This window comes from Denticeps clupeoides, unplaced genomic scaffold, assembly GCF_900700375.1.
Source record: "Denticeps clupeoides unplaced genomic scaffold, fDenClu1.1, whole genome shotgun sequence".
NCBI classification, from domain to species: domain Eukaryota; kingdom Metazoa; phylum Chordata; class Actinopteri; order Clupeiformes; family Denticipitidae; genus Denticeps; species Denticeps clupeoides.
This window is the reverse complement of record NW_021630084.1, coordinates 374,459-395,990: the sequence shown is the minus strand read 5'-3', so window position 1 is coordinate 395,990 and position 21,532 is coordinate 374,459. Positions and strand designations below refer to the sequence as shown.

At 47.9% G+C, this 21,532-nt stretch overlaps 1 pseudogene; it reads left to right on the top strand.

Moving 5' to 3' along the window:
• Window positions 1-744: 744 nt before the first annotated feature.
• LOC114782566 (membrane-associated guanylate kinase, WW and PDZ domain-containing protein 1-like) overlaps window positions 745-21,532 on the top strand; it is a 36,870-nt pseudogene continuing 16,082 nt past the window's right edge.

Sequence of the window (21,532 nt, the reverse complement as noted above, 5' to 3'; positions counted from 1 at the left end):
CCTCTGCAATATTAATGCCTCTTCATCTATTCCAGGCCGGGGCTTTTAGAGGAGCCGGATCCGGGAGAGGGATGATCAGGAGTTGTTGATTGGAGGGAGTGGGTGGAACCAGGTCACTGAGGGAAATATCTAGCAGCTGGAGCTTCAGTTCATCTTCATCACATCTCGTGTTCACCCTTTCTGTAGATGTTGGGCCAAGAAAGCAGTCCAGATGTGGTGGTTGGAGGAGGCGGAGTCCAGAAAATGGTTGAAGGTGTTGAAGGTGATGAAGAGACATTACTTTGAGGAGGTGATGCACAATAGATCCACTGGTCAGGTCTTCATTCTCGGTAGCGCCACCTCAGTCGGTTGGCACTTCACCGTTTTACCCTCTTCCTTACTGGCAAGTTATTCCACAGATGTTCTGTTCTGTCTCCCTCCAAAACATGAACCGTTTTTTCTTCTTCATTTGAAGCCACTCCTTTGCAGCATATTTTTAAACTCCTGCGACAGGTTCTACTCCAGCTTTTCTCCATTTTCCATGTGTGGCACTGGGCTGTGTTGTGGGCGTGGTCCACTTCCTCCAGGAAGTTCCCTTCTGAAGTTGTCAGACTCATGTCTCACGGCGTTGGGGTGGGTACCTGCTGAACACTGCAGCCTCTTCATGGAGACGAGATGAAGAGCTCAGGATTTGTCGTTCTGTTCGGTTGTATTTTTTTTGTGATTTTCACTATTTGGTTACGGGGAGGACTGGGGCGCATTTGCAGACGTGGAGAAGCAGGGGACCTGGGAGCCGTGACAAGCCCAGGAACATCTCAGATGCTTACAGGTGAAGAAGATTGACCATAAGGAGTCTGGTGATTTACTGGTACAAGTTAAATCCACCGTGGTTCCATGTGGACTGTATCCTGTCTGTGTGTGTGTAAGACTCCTTTCTGTTTCATTTCCTTTTGGCATAGAGCAGGAAGACATGGAAGCCGTAGCTTCCAGGTTCATGGTGGGGTTCGAGGAAGCCGTTTTGTCACAGTCTGCTGGGATCTGTGTGACGAGATGAGATGAAATGATCACATCTACTCTTCGATCTCCAGATCGGCTCATTTGTGATTACACACGTGATGCTTTAGACTGTTGGACTTAGCAGACGGAGTATTTATTTGCAGGAAGTTGTTAGTTGAACGCCCTCTTCTGGCCAGAAGGTTGTGCTGCAGGTCTCTGGCAGGGCCATCCTGAGGACAGCTTCAACCAGTGAGAGTGAACCACAAAGTCCCGGGACCCTCAACCTGCACACAAAACAGGACATCAGTGACACTGAGTGGTCATGGGAGCAAATGAATCCAAGGTTCCCACTTTTAGAATTTTTTTTATTATTTTCTCATACACAGGAGCTGAAGTTGGAACATTCTAGAAGGTTCCATTCTGCTCTTTTGTTGTTAGAACCCATCTCTGTTCTCAAATGTGACCGACAAGGAACTGGAGGATCATTGTAATGATTAGAACGTTCTAGAACGTTCCTGTGGGCGCATCCGTAAGGGCGGGCTGTTCTCTGCTGACCTGAGGTCAGGCCTGTGAGCTCATCTCACACACGTCCCTGGGACATAATGGCTCTCTGTGCGGTCCTGAACAGACGTATTGTCCGTATGGTTTTATTTTAGCGGCGGAGTCATGTGCTCGGTGTCGTGACTGTGCAGCCGGGCAGAGAGAAGCGCTTCACCTCCTTCTCCTCCGTACGCCTGGATCTGCTGAGTGTAAATAAAAGTCATATCTACATGGTTCTGGTTGTGCCACGTCAAACTGTTGCCATGCTTTCTCATGCGTGCACTCACACACACACACACACACACACACACACAGAGAGCACATGGAAAGTAGGACTGGATGGAAGGGGCTGGTGCTAAAATTAGATGCTGGCAGATGTGGAGAACAGCACAGCTCTCTCTCTCTAACTCTCTCTCTCTCTTTCTATATCTCTTACTCTCACTCTGTCTCTCTGTGACTTTTCACTGATGCTCGGATTCTCTCTCTAGCTCCCTCTCTCTTTCTCCCTGTCTCTCTCTCTAGCTCCCTCCCTCTCTGACTCTCTCTCTGATTCTCTCTCTAGCTCCCTCTCTCTCTCTCTGATTCTCTCTCTAGCTCCCTCTCCCTCTCTCTGATTCTCTCTCTAGCTCCCTCGCTGACTCTCTCTCTCTGATTCTCTCTCTAGCTCCCTCCCTCTCTGACTCTCTCTCTGATTCTCTCTCTAGCTCCCTCTCCCTCTCTCTGATTCTCTCTCTAGCTCCCTCTCTGACTCTCTCTCTCTGATTCTCTCTCTAGCTCCCTCTCTGACTCTCTCTCTCTGATTCTCTCTCTAGCTCCCTCTCCCTCTCTCTGATTCTCTCTCTAGCTCCCTCTCTGACTCTCTCTCTCTGATTCTCTCTCTAGCTCCCTCTCTCTAACTCTCTCTCTCCCCTCTCTGACTCAGCAGGAGTGCTGCAGGAAATGGGGTCATGGCGCCCGTGTCGGGGGGTCGCTCTCCAGTTGGGAAGGTGAAGGGATGGTGTAGGAATGTAGGGACGGTGGGAAGGAAGGAAGGAGGGGGCGGGGTCAGGGAGGAAGTGTGTGGAGGAGTAGCGCGTATGTTGTAGGGTGTAGGCTGTGTGCTGGTAGGAGCCTTGTGGGTAAAGCTAGAAAACGGAGCCGAGGAGGGCGACGATGGTCATGGTTTTATATGTTAATAAAACGTGTGTTTCTCTGGTGTATTTGGGTTCAGTTGGACAATATCAGAAATAAATGTGATTGAATTGATTGAAAAAAATCGATCCACTCAATAGATGGGAAAGTATATTGTGATCAAATTTCTGCCATGTCGCTCAGCTCTAGTAGTAAGTGGGGTGTTTGAGTGTCCACCCTGTATATGAATATGATCTGTCTGTTATTATATGGCGTTTTAATGCTGCTCGGCGTTATGGAGGAGTCGCGCCCCCTGCTGGCCGTGCTGATACTCCGCCCCCCTCAATTTCAGATGACTTCACAGGTTTATTGCATGATATAAAATACTATGTTGATAGTGATTATTGTGCCTGAGTATTATATTACATGTACATAACATGGCGCTAACCCCAAGTTGTCCTGACAGCTACATAATTGTATTTATTACGCTGTTGTTTTCTTCCATACTGCCTGCTGTGAATATCAGGGTTTTATAAGAAAGTCATTATAAAAAATCATGTGTCTGGGATATGACCCACATTTTCTCGTTGAAAGTCCCTCTGTTTTTGCTGGATGTACGAGACGTTTGTCTTCCCCTGGACACTGAACAGCGTCTCCGTCTGAGTCATTACTCGTCCCTGGTGGAATAATGAATCTCCCCTTCATGTAATTACTTCCTTTTATTCCGGACTCTTCACAGGCGGCAGCCTGGTCAGGCCTGATGAATATGAATTTTCATTTTCAGATGCTACGTTTTTCAGGCAGTCCCATACGGCTAAAACACACACGCACTCATAGTTTCATACTGTTCATAAACAGAATTTGGCCATAAATGATCCTTGTGTACTGTTCTTACATAGGTCATAATAATAGCAGGAATTATTTTACATAATAATAGGAGCGTGACGGGATACGGATCACTTTCTTTATGTTTATCTAAACGGAATCAGAGATCAGCCACCAGGGGGCAGCACACCTCCCTCAGTTCAGGCGTTACCATGGTGACGGGTTCTGCGTGACCGAGAGGAACACAGAGGGCAGTGTTGAGCCGAGAGGAGACACACACACACACACACACACACACACACACACAGATAAGAGCAGGTGAGGTAAAGACCTGGATCTGGATGGAGGACAGCAGCTGCAGACTGGTCCGGGTCCCCAGACTGGTCCCCACATTCCGTACTGTGACTATGAACATTCACCATCATGGTGCATCTTTAATCAACACTATACTATTCATACCAGTCATGTTCAAGAGGGGAGGATCATGACCAGAGGATGGCAAATGGAACAGGAACCTGCTTCCTGAACACCTTCCTTCCTGACGTTTCTAGCATTGATTTCATTTTCACCGCCCTGTGACGTGGATCCAGAGTGAAGTTGAACTGCAGCAGACGTGACTTCATATAGAAGAAATCTGAGGGTGGTTTCTGGCCAGCACACCTCTTCTCTGGTCACCACGGTCATTACTACATTTCTCACTGATGAACTGCAGGACACTGATAGCTTGGCGTGTTGTGACCTGGTCACCTGGCCCTGTCTAGATAGATCTTGTCATTTGTGGCATGTGTTTGGTAAAATTGCTGTACGGAGGGCATCAGAGATGTTTCCATGGTATCAAAAGCCATTAAACCCCAATGAAAGTGCGATCACAGTTTATCACTAGTGACATTTACAGCTGATGTGTTGTATCATAGGAAATGTATGAACAGACTGATACAGGTTAAAAAATAAACTACACTTGAAGCAATCAAACATCTTGTTATAATCAATCAGGCACCACTTCAAAATGCAACTTCAACACCTCTTTTACGCACAACATGTTCATTTCTCGAGTGATTATAATGTCCGGGTCTGTAAATGCTCACACTTTATTTTAATCAGTCAGTAACAGGGTGTAAATGGTGCACTTTCTGACCTATTAAGGATTCTCATACTTTCATATCAACACTTGTAAGGAAGATGTTAATAACACCACAATCACAATTTCAACCTTCAGAATGCTGGAATTAAAGCGCCTGATAACCTGCATGTTGGTGTTGGTAGTGGGCGTGGTCACGTTGACTGGAATTAAAGTGCCTGATAACCTGCATGTTGGTGTTGCTAGTGGGCGTGGTCACGTTCACTAGGAATTAAAGCACCTGATAACCTGCATGTTGGTGTTGGTAGTGGGCGTGGTCACGTTGACTGGAATTAAAGCGCCTGATAACCTGCATGTTGGTGTTGGTAGTGGGCGTGGTCACGTTCACTGGTATTAAAGTGCCTGATAACCTGCATGTCGGTGTTGGTAGTGGGCGTGGTCATGTTGACTGGAATTAAAGCGCCTGATAACCTGCATGTTGGTGTTGGTAGTGGGCGTGGTCACGTTGACTGGAATTAAAGCGCCTGATAACCTGCATGTTGGTGTTGGTAGTGGGCGTGGTCACGTTGACTGAATTAAAGCGCCTGATAACCTGCCATGTTGGTGTTGGTAGTGGGCGTGGTCACGTTCACTATGAATTAAAGCACACTGATAACCTTCATGTTGGTGTTGGAGTGGGCGTGGTCACGTTAGACTGGAATTAAAGCGCCTGATACCTGCATGTGGTGTTGGTAGTGGGCGTGGTCACGTTCACTGGAATTAAAGTGCCTGATAACCTGCATGTTGGTGTTGGTAGTGGGCGTGGTCACGTTGACTGGAATTAAAGCGCCTGAACCTGCATGTTGGTGTTGGTAGTGGGCGTGGTCACGTTCACTAGTATTAAAGCGCCTGATAACCTGCATGTTGGTGTTGGTAGTGGGCGTGGTCACGTTGACTGGAAATTAAAGCGCCTGATAACCTGCATGTTGGTGTGGTAGTGGGCGTGGTCACGTTCACTAGGAATTAAAGCGCCTGATAACCTGCATGTTGGTGTGTGGTTAGTGGTGCGTGGTCACGTTGACTGGAATTAAAGCGCCTGATAACCTGCATGTTGGTGTTGGTAGTGGGCGTGGTCACGTTCACTAAGTATTAAAGCGCCTGATAACCTGCATGTTGGTGTCGGTAGTGGGCGTGGTCACGTTCACTAGGAATTAAAGCGCCTGAGAACCTGCATGTTGGTGTTGGTAGTGGGCGTGGTCACGTTCGCTGGAATTAATGCGCCTGATAACCTGCATGTTGGTGTTGGTAGTGGGCGTGGTCACGTTGACTGGAATTAAAGCGCCTGATAACCTGCATGTTGGTGTTGGTAGTGGGCGTGGTCACATTGACTGGAATTAGAGCGCCTGATAACCTGCATGTTGGTGTTGGTAGTGGGCGTGGTCACGTTGACTGGAATTAAAGCGCCTGATAACCTGCATGTCGGTGTTGGTAGTGGGCGTGGTCACGTTGGCTGGAATTAAAGCACCTGATAACCTGCATGTGGGTGTCGGTAGTGGGCGTGGTCACGTTCACTAAGAATTAAAGCACCTGATAACCTGCATGTGGGTGTCGGTAGTGGGCGTGGTCACGTTGGCTGGAATTAAAGCACCTGATAACCTGCATGTTGGTGTTGGTAGTGGGCGTGGTCACGTTCACTAGGAATTAAAGCGCCTGATAACCTGCATGTGGGTGTCAGTAGTGGGCGTGGTCACGTTCACTAGGAATTAAAGCGCCTGATAACCTGCATGTTGGTGTTGGTAGTGGGCGTGGTCACGTTCGCTGGATTTAAAGCGCCTGCGTGGGTGTGTGAGAGCTGTCAATCATGTCTACAGGCTCCTCCTTTTTAAACACCAGTGAAGTTCAGCTTCTGGCTGTCAGTTCTTAGTTCCTCCGGTACCTTGTTTTATAGCGCATGTTTTTTATAATCAGGATGCAGACGGGAACGTTTTCGTATTAGAACTAGATGAATAGTAAAAGCACATTAAAGTTTCATAGAAGCCAGTTTGTTCTCTGTAATGAATTGTGTCTTTAACGAAGTGCTGCACCGCGGGGCTGAACCTCACCAGCCTGAAAGGAGACGGGACTCAACTGTAATACGATTCCCGTGAAGGACTCAGACAGTGACAGACTGGCAGACAGGCTGCGCCGGGGGGTCTGTCCAGTAAGCGGCTAACTGCAGATAAAGTGGACGGGGACGCCTGACGGATGAGCCCCGGATGAGCCCCGGGGGTTGAGTCATGGCCCCCCGAACCCCTGCAGGGATTAAGTCACAGCGATCGGTCTGGAGCGGAGCAAGACTGGGCCACGCTGCTTCTTCCAGGAGGCCTGGGCCCCCTTCCTGACCCGCCCATGAAGAAGAACTCGGAGATCTGCTGGTCACGTCCACGGTCATCCTGACTAAGAGAGTTTTTAATGAACGTTCGAGTCGTCTGGTCTCGTCTCGTCCAGGTAGACACCAGACCTTGGGCGTCTCGCCGCTCCGCGGCGAGGAACCAGTCAGGGGGACTGCCGAGGCTCCCATCATGTTAAAGGCCTCCAGGTTTATTTACTGGCGGGCCCGTGCACAGCGTTGCCATGGAAACAGATTCCACAGCGGTTGGTTTTCTGGACCGGGTTCTCACAGTGACGGAAATGTCCGAAACTTCGTCCGCTGCTGGGAAGAAGGAGGGAGGAATAGTGGGTAACGCTCCCGGCAAGTTGGGAATATTCATTTGTTGCTTCTGATAAAATCATCTGCTAATTACTGTAAATCTAATTCTAAATTCGATTTTAAAAGTTGAAACTTTTGCAACTGTATCAAAGCACCAAAGCCGCTTTCATAGTGAATTAAGTATGGACGTTGTCCCCACTCTTCCTTCAGAGAATCGGGTGTGGACGTTGTCCCCACCCTTCCATCAGAAGAATTGGCCCTGGGCGTTGTCTCATTTACATTTAACAGTATTTACCAGACGCCCTTATCCAGAGCGCCTTACAATCAGTAGTTACAGGGACAGTCCCCCCTGGAGACACTCAGGGTTAAGTGTCCTGCTCAGGGACACGATGGTAGTAGATTTGAACCTGGGTCTTCTGGTTCATAGGCGAGTGCGTGTGGATGTTGTCCCCACTCTTCCTTCAGAGAATCGGGGGTGGACGTTGTCCCCACTCTTCCATCAGAAAAATCGGGTGTGGACGAGTGTCTTGTATAAATTAACCTCTCTCTGTCTTCTTCTATAACTGTCTCAAGGTGATCCAGAACATTTTTACTCTGTTCACATGAGACTCAACCTGAATCTGGACTCTGAAGGGGGACTCTAGCCTCTGTGGGTTGTCCTACACACATGTTCCACGTTCTCCGTGTGTTCGTATGGTTCTTCTAATGTTGGATGTACGGGTTTCACACCTTCTGGACTGGTTCTGATGTTGAGACGTTCTGAGACCATTTCTGCGCGTCTGATGTCACGGAGCAGTGAAGAGAGCGGCGAGACGTGTAAACGGCGCCCGTCTGGTCTTTCGCTGGGCGGTGAGGTATTTGTAGTTAATGGTCAGAACGTGGGCAGGTAGACCTCAGGCCGTGGAACGCGGTGAGAACACCGGACAGAACAGCTTGTTGAGGTTGAATAACTTTGGAAGTGAAAGTGACGTGATTGTCATTGTGAGACACTGCAGCACAGCACGCGGTGACGCGGTGAAACGTGTCCTCTGTATTTAACCATGATCCTTGGTGAGCAGTGGGCACCATGACAGGCGCCCGGGGACCAGCGTGTGGGGACGGGACCTTCCGATTACGCTTCCTAACTGCCAGGCCACCACTGACCCAATAACCATGTTAATATAATATTAAACGTGATAAATTTTATTTCTTACTACAATATTACTATTAAATATGAAGAATTATGTGTTTCCCTGTATTTTATTCTGATTAATGCTATGCTAATAATATGACTTTTTTTTAAAAAAAAATTTATAAATGAACCAGAATATAATTTAATTTAGGTAAATCTGTAAATAAACATGGATCGGGGTCTGCTTGATATGTTTTTCGGATTGTGTGGAAAATGTCCCAGTCGTTCCAGGTGAACCAATAGTGTTGCCGGGTGTGGGATGCTGACCTTTGAACTTTCCCAGCTTTATTTTGTGCATGGTGGCAGGGGACCGGCATTGTCCTGCGGCACTTTAAACGTCTTCCTGTTTGTTCCACAGGAAACAAGCTGAACAAGGACCTGAAGCAGTATCTGAGCCAGAGGTTCCAGAAGTCCTCCGCCGACTACGAGCTCCAGCAGACCATCCGGGACAACCTGTACCGCCACGCAGTGCCTTGTGAGTCCCCGCGTCTGTCCTCTCTTTATCCACCTCAGGAGGGTTCACATCTCCGCAGGTCGCCGGGTTGCTGTGCAGGTCACACTTTACAGCAGGAACTCATGCAGGTGATGAAGTGACCCCCATGAAGCAGGAGGTTGGTGACGCCGAATTTGCTGGCTGAACGTCATCTTGTGAAATCCTGGAGGAGGCGTCTGACGGCATCTCTTCTGTTTCGTGTGTGCTGTGATTTTTGTGTTCTGCGCACGTTCTGCATCAAGGTCCTTCACACATGGATGAGTTACTTTACACCGATTCCCTCCTGCCTGAAGAGAACTTGTTTACTGGTTTCCAGCTCTACGTCTTGCAGGCTTTCGTTCCCCGACGTTCTTGAATCCACCAGCGCTGTGTTCATGTCCTCATGACACGCATCTCTGCATTTCAAAATTAGCATGGATGTTGTAGGAGAGACCAGAACAATCCACAGCTTGGTTGTTTGTGACTGGGAGACGACCGATGGGGAGAAGATGCTGGTGGAGCGTTCTCACAGTCTCGGCTGGTCTGAGGTCAGCCGCTGCCTATTCGTGATTGTGTTGAAGTGCAGCTGCTCTTTTCTTCTCAGATGACCTGGTCGCCGCGCCAGCTTGCTGGGTGTCTGGGGGCGGGGCAGTTAAAGTTGACCGTGAGAGAGGGGTGACCAGTGAGGGCTGCTGGGAGAACACACCTTACTCAACCTTCATGCGCTCCATGTTGCTCACGTGTGGAGATATTCTTCACCGCTGTCCTCTGAGCAGACCTTCTGTAGATGCTGGGGTGTTGATGGACGTCTGTGGTGTCTTGGAATGCGCGCTTCTCTCTTGCTTCCCGTTTGGAGGCGGGACTCCAGCATCCTCTGGTAGATGACAGGTGACTCTTCTGCTGCTGCGGTGGTGCACATGAGGTGAAGTGTGTGTGTGTGTGTGTGTGTGTGAGAGAGAGAGAGCGTGTGGTCGTGGGTCATATGCAGGCTAAAGAGGCGGTTGGGGGTGGGGCTTGTGGTGGGGGTTGGGTTGCAGGGGAGACGGGAGGGAAACATCCAGCACAGAAGGACAGATGGCTGCTGGTTGTTAATTTATCATGAACGTTTGATGTGTGGAGCTGCCGGGGCTGCTGAGATGTGCTGTGGTGGAGCGAGAAGAGCTTCTCTCAGGGAGGAGACGGACGGCGCGGTTCTGCTCTGCTTTACAGATCTGTTCCACTGCGTTGCATCATTCCGGTCCAGCTAGTGTCAGCATGCAGGCCTGAAGCCCCGCCTCCTCCTCCCTGCTCGCTCCTGGACTGGAGTCATGTGACCGGAGGTCTTCAGTGCAGCTTTTGACTTCCTTTCACTGCTTGGTTCTGGTTACTGAGTTAATCCACCGTGCCCTCAGGTTCCCTCTAACTCGTGACTAGAACGTCTTCAGATGATTTAAACTTCTCACAGCAGCAATCAGTTTAATATCAAGTGCAGAATCAGCATCATGCTGGTCTCGGTCCACATTACCAACCACCACATTGCACCAGGAAACTTTGAAACTTTGAAACTTCTACAGATTCTGGTCCGATATGGATTAAAGGTCCTGATTGGCCAGCTCCTGCCCATCTCTGGTTTCTCCGTGGACGCAGAATTCGCAGGATTCACCACTTTATTTAGGGTGTGTTGGGTGTAAAAGGTTCTGCGTCTGGAAGGAAAGGAGCCACTTGGACTCGGGAACATGCAGCCGCTGGAGGGCGTTTTCATGTCAGCCTGCTGCTTTTAATATAAATGAAAATTACCGACGCGCCGTTAAAAGGGGAATTTAGTATTTTTATTACGGTCTCATACGGGCCAATAATTGTACTTGCTTCTCTACAAACGAAGACGAAGAACCGTTCTACTCTTATATGAACATTTAATGAACAAAACAACATCTGATTCCAGTCACCCAGCTGATGAAATACAAGCTGTGCCCCAATGGTTGTGATTGGTCGGCTGTGCTGAACTCTGACCCCCACAGCCACTGCAGGAGGTCGCAGGGGTCAAGCGAAAACAATGGCAGCTTACACACACGCCCAGCGTCCCGCCCTAATCCACACACACCCCACCGGGGGCTGCTGGGAGCGCTGATTGCTGGGGGTCACATGACCTGCCAGAAGGGCTCGGCGTGAGCGAGCGAGGGAGCGAGAGAGGGAGGGAGGAAGGGAGGGTCGGTCTGGAGGTGGGTGATTGTGGGCTCGGAGACGGTCTCCCCGGGCAGCGGCTCACATTGGCTCGGCGTGGCGGAGACGGGGCCGTGATTGGCTGCGCTCCGGGTCTGGGAGTCGAGCGGCGGATGCGTTCGCACGAGGAGACGGATCGGCTCGGAATAGAAGGACTCCTCTGCGTCTCCGTGGCTGGGATGAGGCGGTGAGGTATTTATCAGCGGTGTGTGTGTGTGTGTGTGTGCGTCTGCATGTCTGGCTGAGACGAGGACGCTGTTGACATTGTCTCCAGCGTGGGTGGCGTCTCCACCGCGTCCCTCCCTCGCTGCCGTTCCTGCTTCCTTAAACCTGTAGCCTGGCACTTGGGCTTTTGTTCGCCACCGCAGTGGGCAGAACCCTCCGGAAGGCGTGCGAGAGAGAGGGAGAGGGAGAGAGAGGGGGAGAGAGAGAGAACCGGGCCCTGTTTTCAGCTCATTGTCCGCCGCTTCCATCCCCCATTAAACAAAAAAACAAAAAAATCCCGGCCAATTGATCAATGTGACAATCGATGACAAACGCCGAAGCCCAGCGGTGACGTGCTCGGGGCACCTGGGTGGGGGTTCTGCGTGGAACGTGTCGGGTGGAAAATGCTGGAATCCAGGCCCGCGTTCTGGATTAACCCTTTGGTGGGACAGATGGTTTTGTCCCCCGCTGTGGTCGCCGAGTCCTCCTCCGTGTGCTCAGATGGTCCGTCCACAGCAGGTTTTCCAAGTTGGACGTGCCACAGCTCCATGCCTGCATCGTCTCGACCATTCCAGTCCACTTTAATCTACAAGTAGACCAGAAGCGAGGACCTGTCCAACTTTTCATGAGTCTGTCCAGAGTCGTCCCCGCGCAGATCGCCTTTAATTCGTCCTGCGATGCCGTTTCCTGTTCCGCTGCCAGCCAGGAATTGCTGGACCTGCGGCCCGGATCGGCGTAAAAGGGCGGGAAACGAGAGGAGGGGGCGGAGCTGACTGGGTCACGCCTGCCGATGGCCGCTAGCTTGGAGGGAATTCTTGATGATTTCTCCTTTCTCCGTTTTGTTTGCTCTGTACGGTCAGGAGTGGAAAGATAATAGCGAATCGTTGCCGAACGGGCTACTTAGTGCCACTGCTGTGGAACTGCTCCAAAAATGGCGGCTCCCTCCTCCGGTGGGTTTTGTGTGTCAGGAATAGTGGTAGTAGCCTAGCGGGTAACACACCAGGTTCAAACCCCGCTGACTACCATCGTGTCCCTGAGCAGGACACTTAACCCTGAGTGTCTCCAGGGGGGGACTGTCCCTGTAACTACTGATTGTAAGTCGTCCTGGGTAAGGGCGTCTGGTAAATGCTGTAAATGTAGGAATTAACTTATTTAGATGGACACACCCGATTATGGTGCTTCAGCCAATGAGAAGACCTGTTGAGCAGGGAGATTTTAGACCATGATGACGCTGACGCTTCAAGAAATGGCCCAATACGCCGTGATGATGTAGCTTGATGCACGATATCTTCTGAGCAGGTTCTTCCGGGGGAGACAGGAGCTGGGGATCAGATACTGGCTGGTCTAAATGTTTGGTGTTGGGAGAACACCAGAACATCGTTGTTCTCATAAAATAGCTTCTTTTCTCCATACTAATGTCAGCAAGCCTGTCGTAGCCCACAAGCTTTTAGGAGCAACAGTGTTGTCCTCTCCTGAAATCCGCCATCAGGTGACCCCGGTTGATTTTGTGATGCGTGCTGGCCTGGTTGTGCTGAGATGTACATTCATGCAACTTAAATAAATTAAATTACACATGGAATGACTTTCAGGCTTATAATACCACATTTATGCTTTAGCCACAATGACAGAGGGCACTGTTCTTCACCGTGGAGGTCCCCATGATGACGCCGTGACTGCTACAGGCAGGTACGGGTCTGAAAAGGCGTCCTCAGGCCGCAGAACCTTCTTCATCTGTCAGCTCTGCTCACCTCACTCTAACCCCCTGTCCAGTAATCTGGTAATCATCATCTACCGATGATTCTTCTTCTGGAGGCAGGACATCTGTCCACCACTTCGGGGGTCTGGAGGAGAAGGGTTCTCGCGCTTGCTGATGAATGTAGATCTGATGAACATACTGAGCAGCGCAGGTCGGGCTGTAGACTCCAGCTCCAAGTCCCAGTTCCTGCGCCCCCCTGGCAGGGAGGTTTGAATGTAGGTCACATCTGAAATCTGGGGACTCCTGCAGCAGGAAGTAAACTGGTTTTTCACACAGTCCTATTTATGGTTTGTGTTTGTGAGGCGTGTTCCTTCCTTCCTTCGCGTCGTGTCATGTTTTTTTTTTTCTAGACTCTGGCTGTCTTCAGTAGAACCTCCGGTTCAGTTCCCGGCTCTGCCCTCTTTCCAGTCTATTTTTGATCCCCCAGGCTGTATTTTCGTCTCCGCCTTCAAATGCGCGTATTTGATCAGATGATAAAATGAAATCCATGAGAAGCCTGCAGGTTATTAATAGGTAACCCGACCATGGAGCTCTTCTTCTTTTGGGCTGTTTGTCATTAGAAGTAAAAGTGTGTGCTCATTGAAGGACGAGAGGATAAAGATCTTAAAATAGTTGAAGAGGTGTTTAATTATAAATGAGGAACTTGATTTGTTCTGCCAAGATGCAGCCATGTCTTCCAGCACAGAGGGTTAGATTTGTTCTCAACCTCAAAGCATTTTCATGTGACCTCTGCTTTTAGTTTTTCACTGTAAACTTCTTTGCACTTTATTAGGATTGTATTTTGTTGTCTCTGATAAACAGCAGCTTTTGATTAACATTTTTTTGGCTTTAATATCGGTCTTGTTGGTCTCCTATTTCTGTCTTGGTCCATAATTACACCCACGTTGATCCAATCCCACAATGAGATTTCCCAGGACGCGCCGTTTTACCACCTGTAGCTTTAAATGCTAATGAGGGGGAGAGAGGCGGGGCGAGGAGGACAACGGTTGATTGACACACTGTTTTAGGGGACAGGTGGGAAATTCTATGAAGTTGGTGGCTGTTGGTGATTTGTGGTAGTTTATGACTGTGGTGGTTTGCGGTTATTGGTGGATGTTTCTGGTGGTTCTAGTAGTATGTGATTGTGGGTCACAGTTTATTATTTAGCTACACTCCTGCACGGCCTCTCAGATCTGCAAATGAAATGAGACTGAAAATTCCCTCTTCACGGGGTCTCCGATCCCAATCGACTCTATTTGTTGTCACTGGCTGGTGGGACAACTTGTCCTGCTCCATTCGACTAGTCGAGACCACCACCACCTTTAAAAAGCAGTTGAAAACCCACGTGTTCAGACGTATTTCAGACGAATCTAACACTTACATACGCACATACACACACACACACACTGCACAAATTAAAACATTTCTTCGTCCAGCACTTAACAATTTCCGAGCGTGTTCTTTGCTGACAAGTTGGGCCTTATCAGGGCTCTTAGTTCTGTTAACTCTAAACCTATAGAAATCGAACGAGAATTGCTGGTGTCTTCCTCCTGTAAGTCGCTTTGGATAAAAGGGTCTCCTTAAAGTAAAGTATTCCTGATGTTTTGTGATTACTTGATACTGTCTGGAGATTGTTAGTGATTAAGGTGGTTTGTGATTGTGATAAGGTTGAGCCTTATCAGGGCTCTTAGTTTGTATACTCAATATTCTATAGATATCGAACGAGAATTGCTGGTGTCTTCCTCTTGTAAGTCGCTTTGGATAAAATAAAGTAAAGTGATTGGAAGTTTGTGGTTGTGGAAGTTGGTGATTGTTGTAGTTTTTCTGTTAATAGTGGAAGTTGGTGGTTGCTGGTGGTTCTAGTAGTATGTGATTGTGGTAGTTTATTTCTAATTGTGGTGGTTTGGTGGCTGTTTGTGTGTTAGTTTGTTTGTGATGTTGACCCACATTGTGGTGTTAAGTCCATGTGTGTCATGTGTGGAGCTGCAGATGGAATGAACCTGAGTGAAGGCTGTTTGTCATTGTGCTGTAGGAGGCTTTCAAACCAACACTAGTGCTGCTCGATTAATCTTATCGCAATCGTAATCGCGATGTCAGTCTGTGCGATTACATGAACGCAAAAAGCTGTGATTTAAATGATTAGTACATGGATTGGATCGGATATGTTGCCGATCCATTCTCTCATTCTCTCAAAGTTTGCGAGCTGACTGAAGTCTCACAGCTGTTCTTAGCTGTTTAGTTAACTTTTCTCAAACTTTGAAGGTTTCCTAAAGAAATTCACCTCAGTTTACAAATCTTAACCTTAGCTAAGCTAGCGAAGTTATGCATCCCTGTGTTCAAGTCAGCCTCCAAACAACGTTTTGGTTACGTAAGAACTATAATACGGGATTTTATAATGGCCAAATATAATAAAAACAGTTGTTTAGCCTTACCAGGGTTTGTCGTTCGACAGTAATGTAAAGAGTTTTTTGTGATTATTTAATTTAGTAGAATATTGTATTTTGAAAGCACTGGGCATTTCAAGTTGTTATAAGTAGTTTGTATGTTTCACTTTGAAATTAAACATTTCACTATTAGTATGCGACTTTTCATTGGTATACAAGCAAGTGTCCTTTATCACATCGCAATCACATATCGCAATATTGATCTCAATAATCGCAATATGTCTTTTTCCCCAAATTGTGCAGCCCTACTGGAAAGCTGTCCTGTTGCCTGTGTTCAGTAAATATTAACAGCAGAAGTGTAGACTGTGGTGACGTGTGACATTTCTGAACCCAAGCTAAAGCCAACACAATGGTCACCTTTGATATAACGTGAACTTCAGGTTGTTGAGGCCAATGGTGTACCAGAATTTTTCAATCCATTCAGATCTCAATGAGTCTCAATGTCATTCTGGAATTAAATCTTGTGGTGAAAGTGAAGTGATTGTCATGGTGATACATCAAGGGGACCTCAGTGGTACCTTGGTAGTTCGGGATTCGAATGTCCTTAACCGCTAGGCCACCACTGCCCCAGAACTGCTGGTTCTTTTACTTAGAGCTGAAAACTAGAGACGACTCTTTGCGGTGGAAATTAAATTTTCACACTGTTTCACTTTCTGCTTTGCATTTATGTTGAAATATAAGGAGTTCTTGGTGTTGGTGGGCTTGGTGTTGTGTGATCTCTGGTGAAGGAAGCCTGGATGAAGTTACTTTATTTAGCAGACTCTTTTATCCAAAGCGACTTACAAGAGGAGTTACAAGTTCTGTCAGTGATGGTCACCCAGCCGGGCCTGATCTTCAGCTGTGACAGTGATTCAGAGTGATGCCCCCGCTGCTCTTTCCCCGTCTGGGAAAGCTGTTCCCTCCTCTCACCGGTGGCCTGTTTCAGCTCCATGTACCATCTACTGTCATCTAAAGACCGCCGCCATGCAGTTCCTCATCTTCTGACGGTCACACCTGTACCTAATATAGACATCTTCTGAAGCGCAGGTCACTTAATGTGAAGGTGAACCCAGAACATTCAACAACAGTGACATTCATGGAGGCAGAAGTATTTAAAAACCAGTCATAGTTACCTGGCATGATCACCGACTAGAATTACCAGCATAACCAAGCAAGTCTAACCAGTTATAGAACCAGCAATGAGCTCAGTAACATGCCCCTGCGGTTCTACCACGCGTGCCTGAACAAGGAACGTGGTCAGGAACGTGCTTCCCTCTCCCTGTGGAGGGTGTGGCCTTGTCTCCCGTCGTTAGTGGTCTGCTCACTGAAGTGAAGATGGTGTAAACGCCATGGAGACGAGGCCTCCACCGTCAGGGGAAGGGCAGAATGCAAGACCGTTCTGTTCTTGAGTGAGGAGTTGAAGAACTGTGCTCCACCACCGTACCCATGATGAGGAAATTAAAACAAGGAGAAGAGGAACCGTTCGTGTTCTGCTAAGTTTTTTCTTTGGCCTCCTGTTCCATGATTGGTGACCGCTTGCTCCTGCTCGCCATGGTTACAGGTACCTGCCACAGGTCCTAAATTCACCAAGACAGGAGACAGGCTTCCATACAGTACAGAGACATGTTCTCAATGAAAGTTCTACCAAGAGAGTGCAGATGTTTGGTATTGAGGGATTCATTATTAATCATCTTTAGCTGGATTAGCCCATCTGTTCTGGAATTTCTTGAAAGATTCCAGCCTCAGTCAGTTGCTTCTTGAAGCTCACAACCCCATTTAAGACCATTTAAAAGTCTTTGAACTATTTTTGTGTAGGATCTCGCTGATCATTTCTCCTCAACTCGGATCCTGTAGGGTGGAACGCATCATGCACCACCCCTACCTGTCAGAATTAGATTCCCAGGTGTTTGATTTGCTGATGCTTTGCTGCACACGCTGCTGCAGAGGATTTCCCATGATTCCATCGGGCTGCACATTTTCTAAAGCAGAGGAAAATATGTCATGGATCCCACCTTGAAGATAGTCATTTCCATCTAGATGGCTGGGTTAGAGGTGAAATCTGTCCAGCGTGGTCCAGAAACTCATCCACCGCAAGCACTCTTGATCCTCTCCTCCCATCCAGGAACAGAAGGTGGTGGGCATCCGCCTGATTGTCTGGAGCGAATGGTGTGACAGCTGAGAAAGTGTAGAAGGTGTTTCAGGAGCAGTAGGGGGGGGTTCAAATGTTCTCAAGAGCTCATCATCAAGACTGAAGTGGTATTCTTTCATTTGCTGTCGCAGTGATGCCGTCGGATGCGTATTTTCACGTGAGCTCACTAGGTCCCAGGATCATGAAGTCCTCATAGGTCCAGCCCTGTGCTGTGTCTCTTGGCTTAGTGAAAGTGTATGACCCCAGTTGGTGGACATCAGGAGATCTGATGGATCATTGGTACAGTAGCTGGCAATCGCTTTGATGACAATGGCTTTAGTCACCATGTGATTTATAGATCAGAATTGTTGAGCTAAATATCATCAGTGTGAACTAGTGTAGTTTTCGTCAATGGAATTTTTACGAAATATCTTTGTCAATGAACCTCTATGACCAAAACTGACTGAAAACGAGACTCTGCTTAAATGCTGGTCATGTGTTTACGAAATAAAAACTAGACTAAAATATCTCCTTATTTTCAATGACAGAAATGAGACAAGACGTTATTTCCTCCCGTTTAATTAAGCTGCCATCCACACCAGCTTCATTTTATTACGCTGAATTTCCTGTGTCTCCCATTTGGTCACACCAATGACGTCACTTTGGCATTATTTATATTTATTTCGATTTCAGGATGCTTGTGGTTGGTTATATATTTGGGTGGGTTATCAGATGTGTGAGAGAAAAGACAAAGCACCTTTGGACAGTTTTTTACAATAAAGTGGAAAGGGAAACAGAATGTTTGGCTTATAAAGACGGGGAGAAATGCGCCGTCTGGAATGGATGTCGAGTATTCTTGAGTCTATAAGGTAATAATAATATCATAATAAGATAACATTTTTTGAATTATGAAATGGGTTTGACTAAAAGAAAATGTTCTTGTCTGTTCTACTCGGTACTTGTACTATATTGACTGGGTTAAATAGAACTGCATTACTAAAAAAAAAAAAAAAAACGACTAAAATACAATTTTCATTCACTAAATCTATAGTCATGGCCAAAAGTTTGGAGAAAGACACAAATACTGGTTTTCACAGAGTTTGCTGCTTCCATTTTTATTATGGCAAGTTTCATATACCTCAGAATGTTATGAAGAGTTATCAGACGAATTGCAAAATTTAAATGGAGGGTGATGGTTGAAATGATTGTTTTCCCTCTTCACAGGCCAGAATAGTGCTGCTGCTAACATTGCACATAATCCATAGCTTATCAGATCATCAAAAACTTCAAGAAGAGAAGTTCAAGTGTTGTGAAGAAGGCTTCAGGGAGACCAAGAAAGTCCAGCATACGCCAGGACCGTCTCCTAAAGATGATTCAGAGCTTGCTCAGGAATGGTAGTACGCTGGTATGAGTGGATCTGCACACACAGTGAGGAGAAGACTTCTGGAGGAGGGGCTGGTGTCAAGATGGGCAGCAAAGAAGCCACTTCTCTCTGGTAACTTCTCTCCCAACCATCCAAGAACAGTGTGGTAAAGATCGAAGCCTTTTCCAGCATGATGGAGCACCGTGCCGTAAGGCCAAAGTGAGAACTAAGTACCTCAGGGAACAAAACATTGAAATTTTGGCTCCATGGCCAGGAAACTCCCCGGACCTTCATCCAAATGAGAACTTGTGGTCAATCATAGTACATAGTATGGGTTTGCTATTACCTTCTGCTTCTGTCCACTTTCTGCCGTGACAAGTGCAATTTCCCACTTGTGGGACTAATAAAGGTTTATCTTATCTTATCTTATCTTATCTTAGTACATAGTGAAGTGATTGTCACATGTGATACACAGCACACGGTGCACACAGTGAAATTTGTCCTCTGCATTTAACCCATCACCCTGAGTGAGCAGTGGGCACCATGACAGGCACCCAGGGAGCAGTGTGTGGGGACGGTGCTTTGCTCAGTGGCACCATGGCAGGATCGGGATTCTGATTATGGAGCCGCCTCCTTAACCGCTAGGCCACCACTGCCCCGCTAGGCAATCTTCAAGAAGCGGGAAGACAAACAAAAACCCACAAATTCTGACAAACTCCAAGCACTGGTTATGAAGGAATGGGTCGTCAGTCAGGATTTGGCCCAGAAGTTGATTGACAGCATGTCCTGCAGAGGTCCTGAGGTCTGAAAATATTGACTTTTTGCATAAACTCTAAAAGCCTTTAAACACTAAGCAGGAAAACTTTGTAAAAAAAAAAAAAAAACTAGTATTAGTGTCATTCTATGTTTTTGCCATGACTATAGACAAAAATTATTAATGGGTAATTCTGAGTAAAACAAGAGTAAAATGCTCAGACGTGGATAAGCTGACTAGCTGGTTCGCCGTAGTTCCGTGAGTGGCGGCAGGCCGGTGTGCTGGGTGCTTTAGTCTCGGACCGGGGTGGAGCGCCGCCCCACCGTGGCCCCCCCGCCGTTACAGCATGTAATCCTGTAACAACACGGCGCCGCTCTCCACCAATCAGCCTGTCCAGCGGGCCCCAGACGGGCCGCGGTGCCGTGCATGCCACGTTCTAGACGTTCTCATTCAAAACTGGTGAACTTTAGCCCAGGATCTTCAGATCTTCGTCACCTGGGGGTTTTTTGGGGAATTATTTCCATTCTGCTTATGATCCTGGTGCAGTTTGACTGAAACGCGCTTGATGGTTTCCACAGGTACAACCCGTCCTCCACGTGACAGCGAGGTTCCTGGTGTAGATTACAACTTCCTGTCTGTGGAGGAATTCCTGAAGCTTGAACAGAGTGGGACGCTACTGGAGATCGGATCATATGAAGGTATGAAATTCCATAATTCTCTCTCTTGCTCCCTGTGGTAAGGAGAGGTGTTCAGCATCTTCTGGTCTAATCCTTTGCTCAGAAAGTGGGTTGAGGTGCATAGGTGTTTCTAATAAAGTGGCCAGTGAGCCTCCAGCTCGTGGTTTCACTGCGCTTGTTGTGGAAATATGCCGCGGTTGCAACCAATCATCAGCAAAAGAACAATCCAGAGAGCCAGAAAGAGCTTCTGGGCTCTGACTTGTTCCCTTGTCTTCTTACAAAGACTAATGTTTCGAAAAAAGCCCCCTACCTTCACCGCCACCCCTCCGTTTTAACATGCTAATATCCCCTTGTTGCCAAGGTAACTACTATGGAACACCCAAGCCGCCGAGCCAGCCCCCTAGTGGGAAAGTGATTACCAGTGATGCTTTGCAAGACAGCCTCCCCGGCTCCCAGCACTCCACGCCCAGACGCACCAAGTCCTACAATGAAATGCAAAATGCTGGAATAGTGCCTGCAGAGAATGACGAGGACGGCGAAGGCCCTGAAATGAACAGTAGCTTTACAGGTAGGAGGCGTGGCCTGGTGGACCCTCCGATGGGGACGTTATTGGTGTGTGCGGGTTTCAGTTATTAAAAACAGCGCCATCTGCCTGTAGTTGGAGGTGTTGAGATTTAGTCTCTTCAACTTCCTGGCCAGTAAATAAATGTGGAGCAAAATGCTAAATTAGTCTTAAAATACCTGGTCTCTTCATATTTAATGGACTAAGTGAGTTTCTTCATGTGTTCTCAATATAAAGAGTGAATTATAGGTGATGATGTTTGCCTGGAACAATCCACTGTGTCTTTGTTCTGGAGTGGGCAGGAAATGGGTGGAGCTGTTAATGAACATTTCCAGGTGGAGGTGTGAGGACCACCCCCTGACCCATTCTCGGTCCGCCCCTCCCTGCAGGAGACTCCAGTGAAGCCGACGAGCACACGTCCGTGCGACCCAACGCCTCCCGCGACAACGCGCTCTACAACAGCACCCCGCCACCAACCACGGACGGCCCTCAGCAGACCCACACGCATCTCCTGCACCCTCCTGAAGAGGACCAGCTCGGACCTCTTCCTGAGAACTGGGAGATGGCCTACACCGAGAACGGCGAGGTCTACTTCATAGAGTACGTGCTCTTCGCTCCTTTTGCTCTCAGCGTGTAAAATGTTCCCTC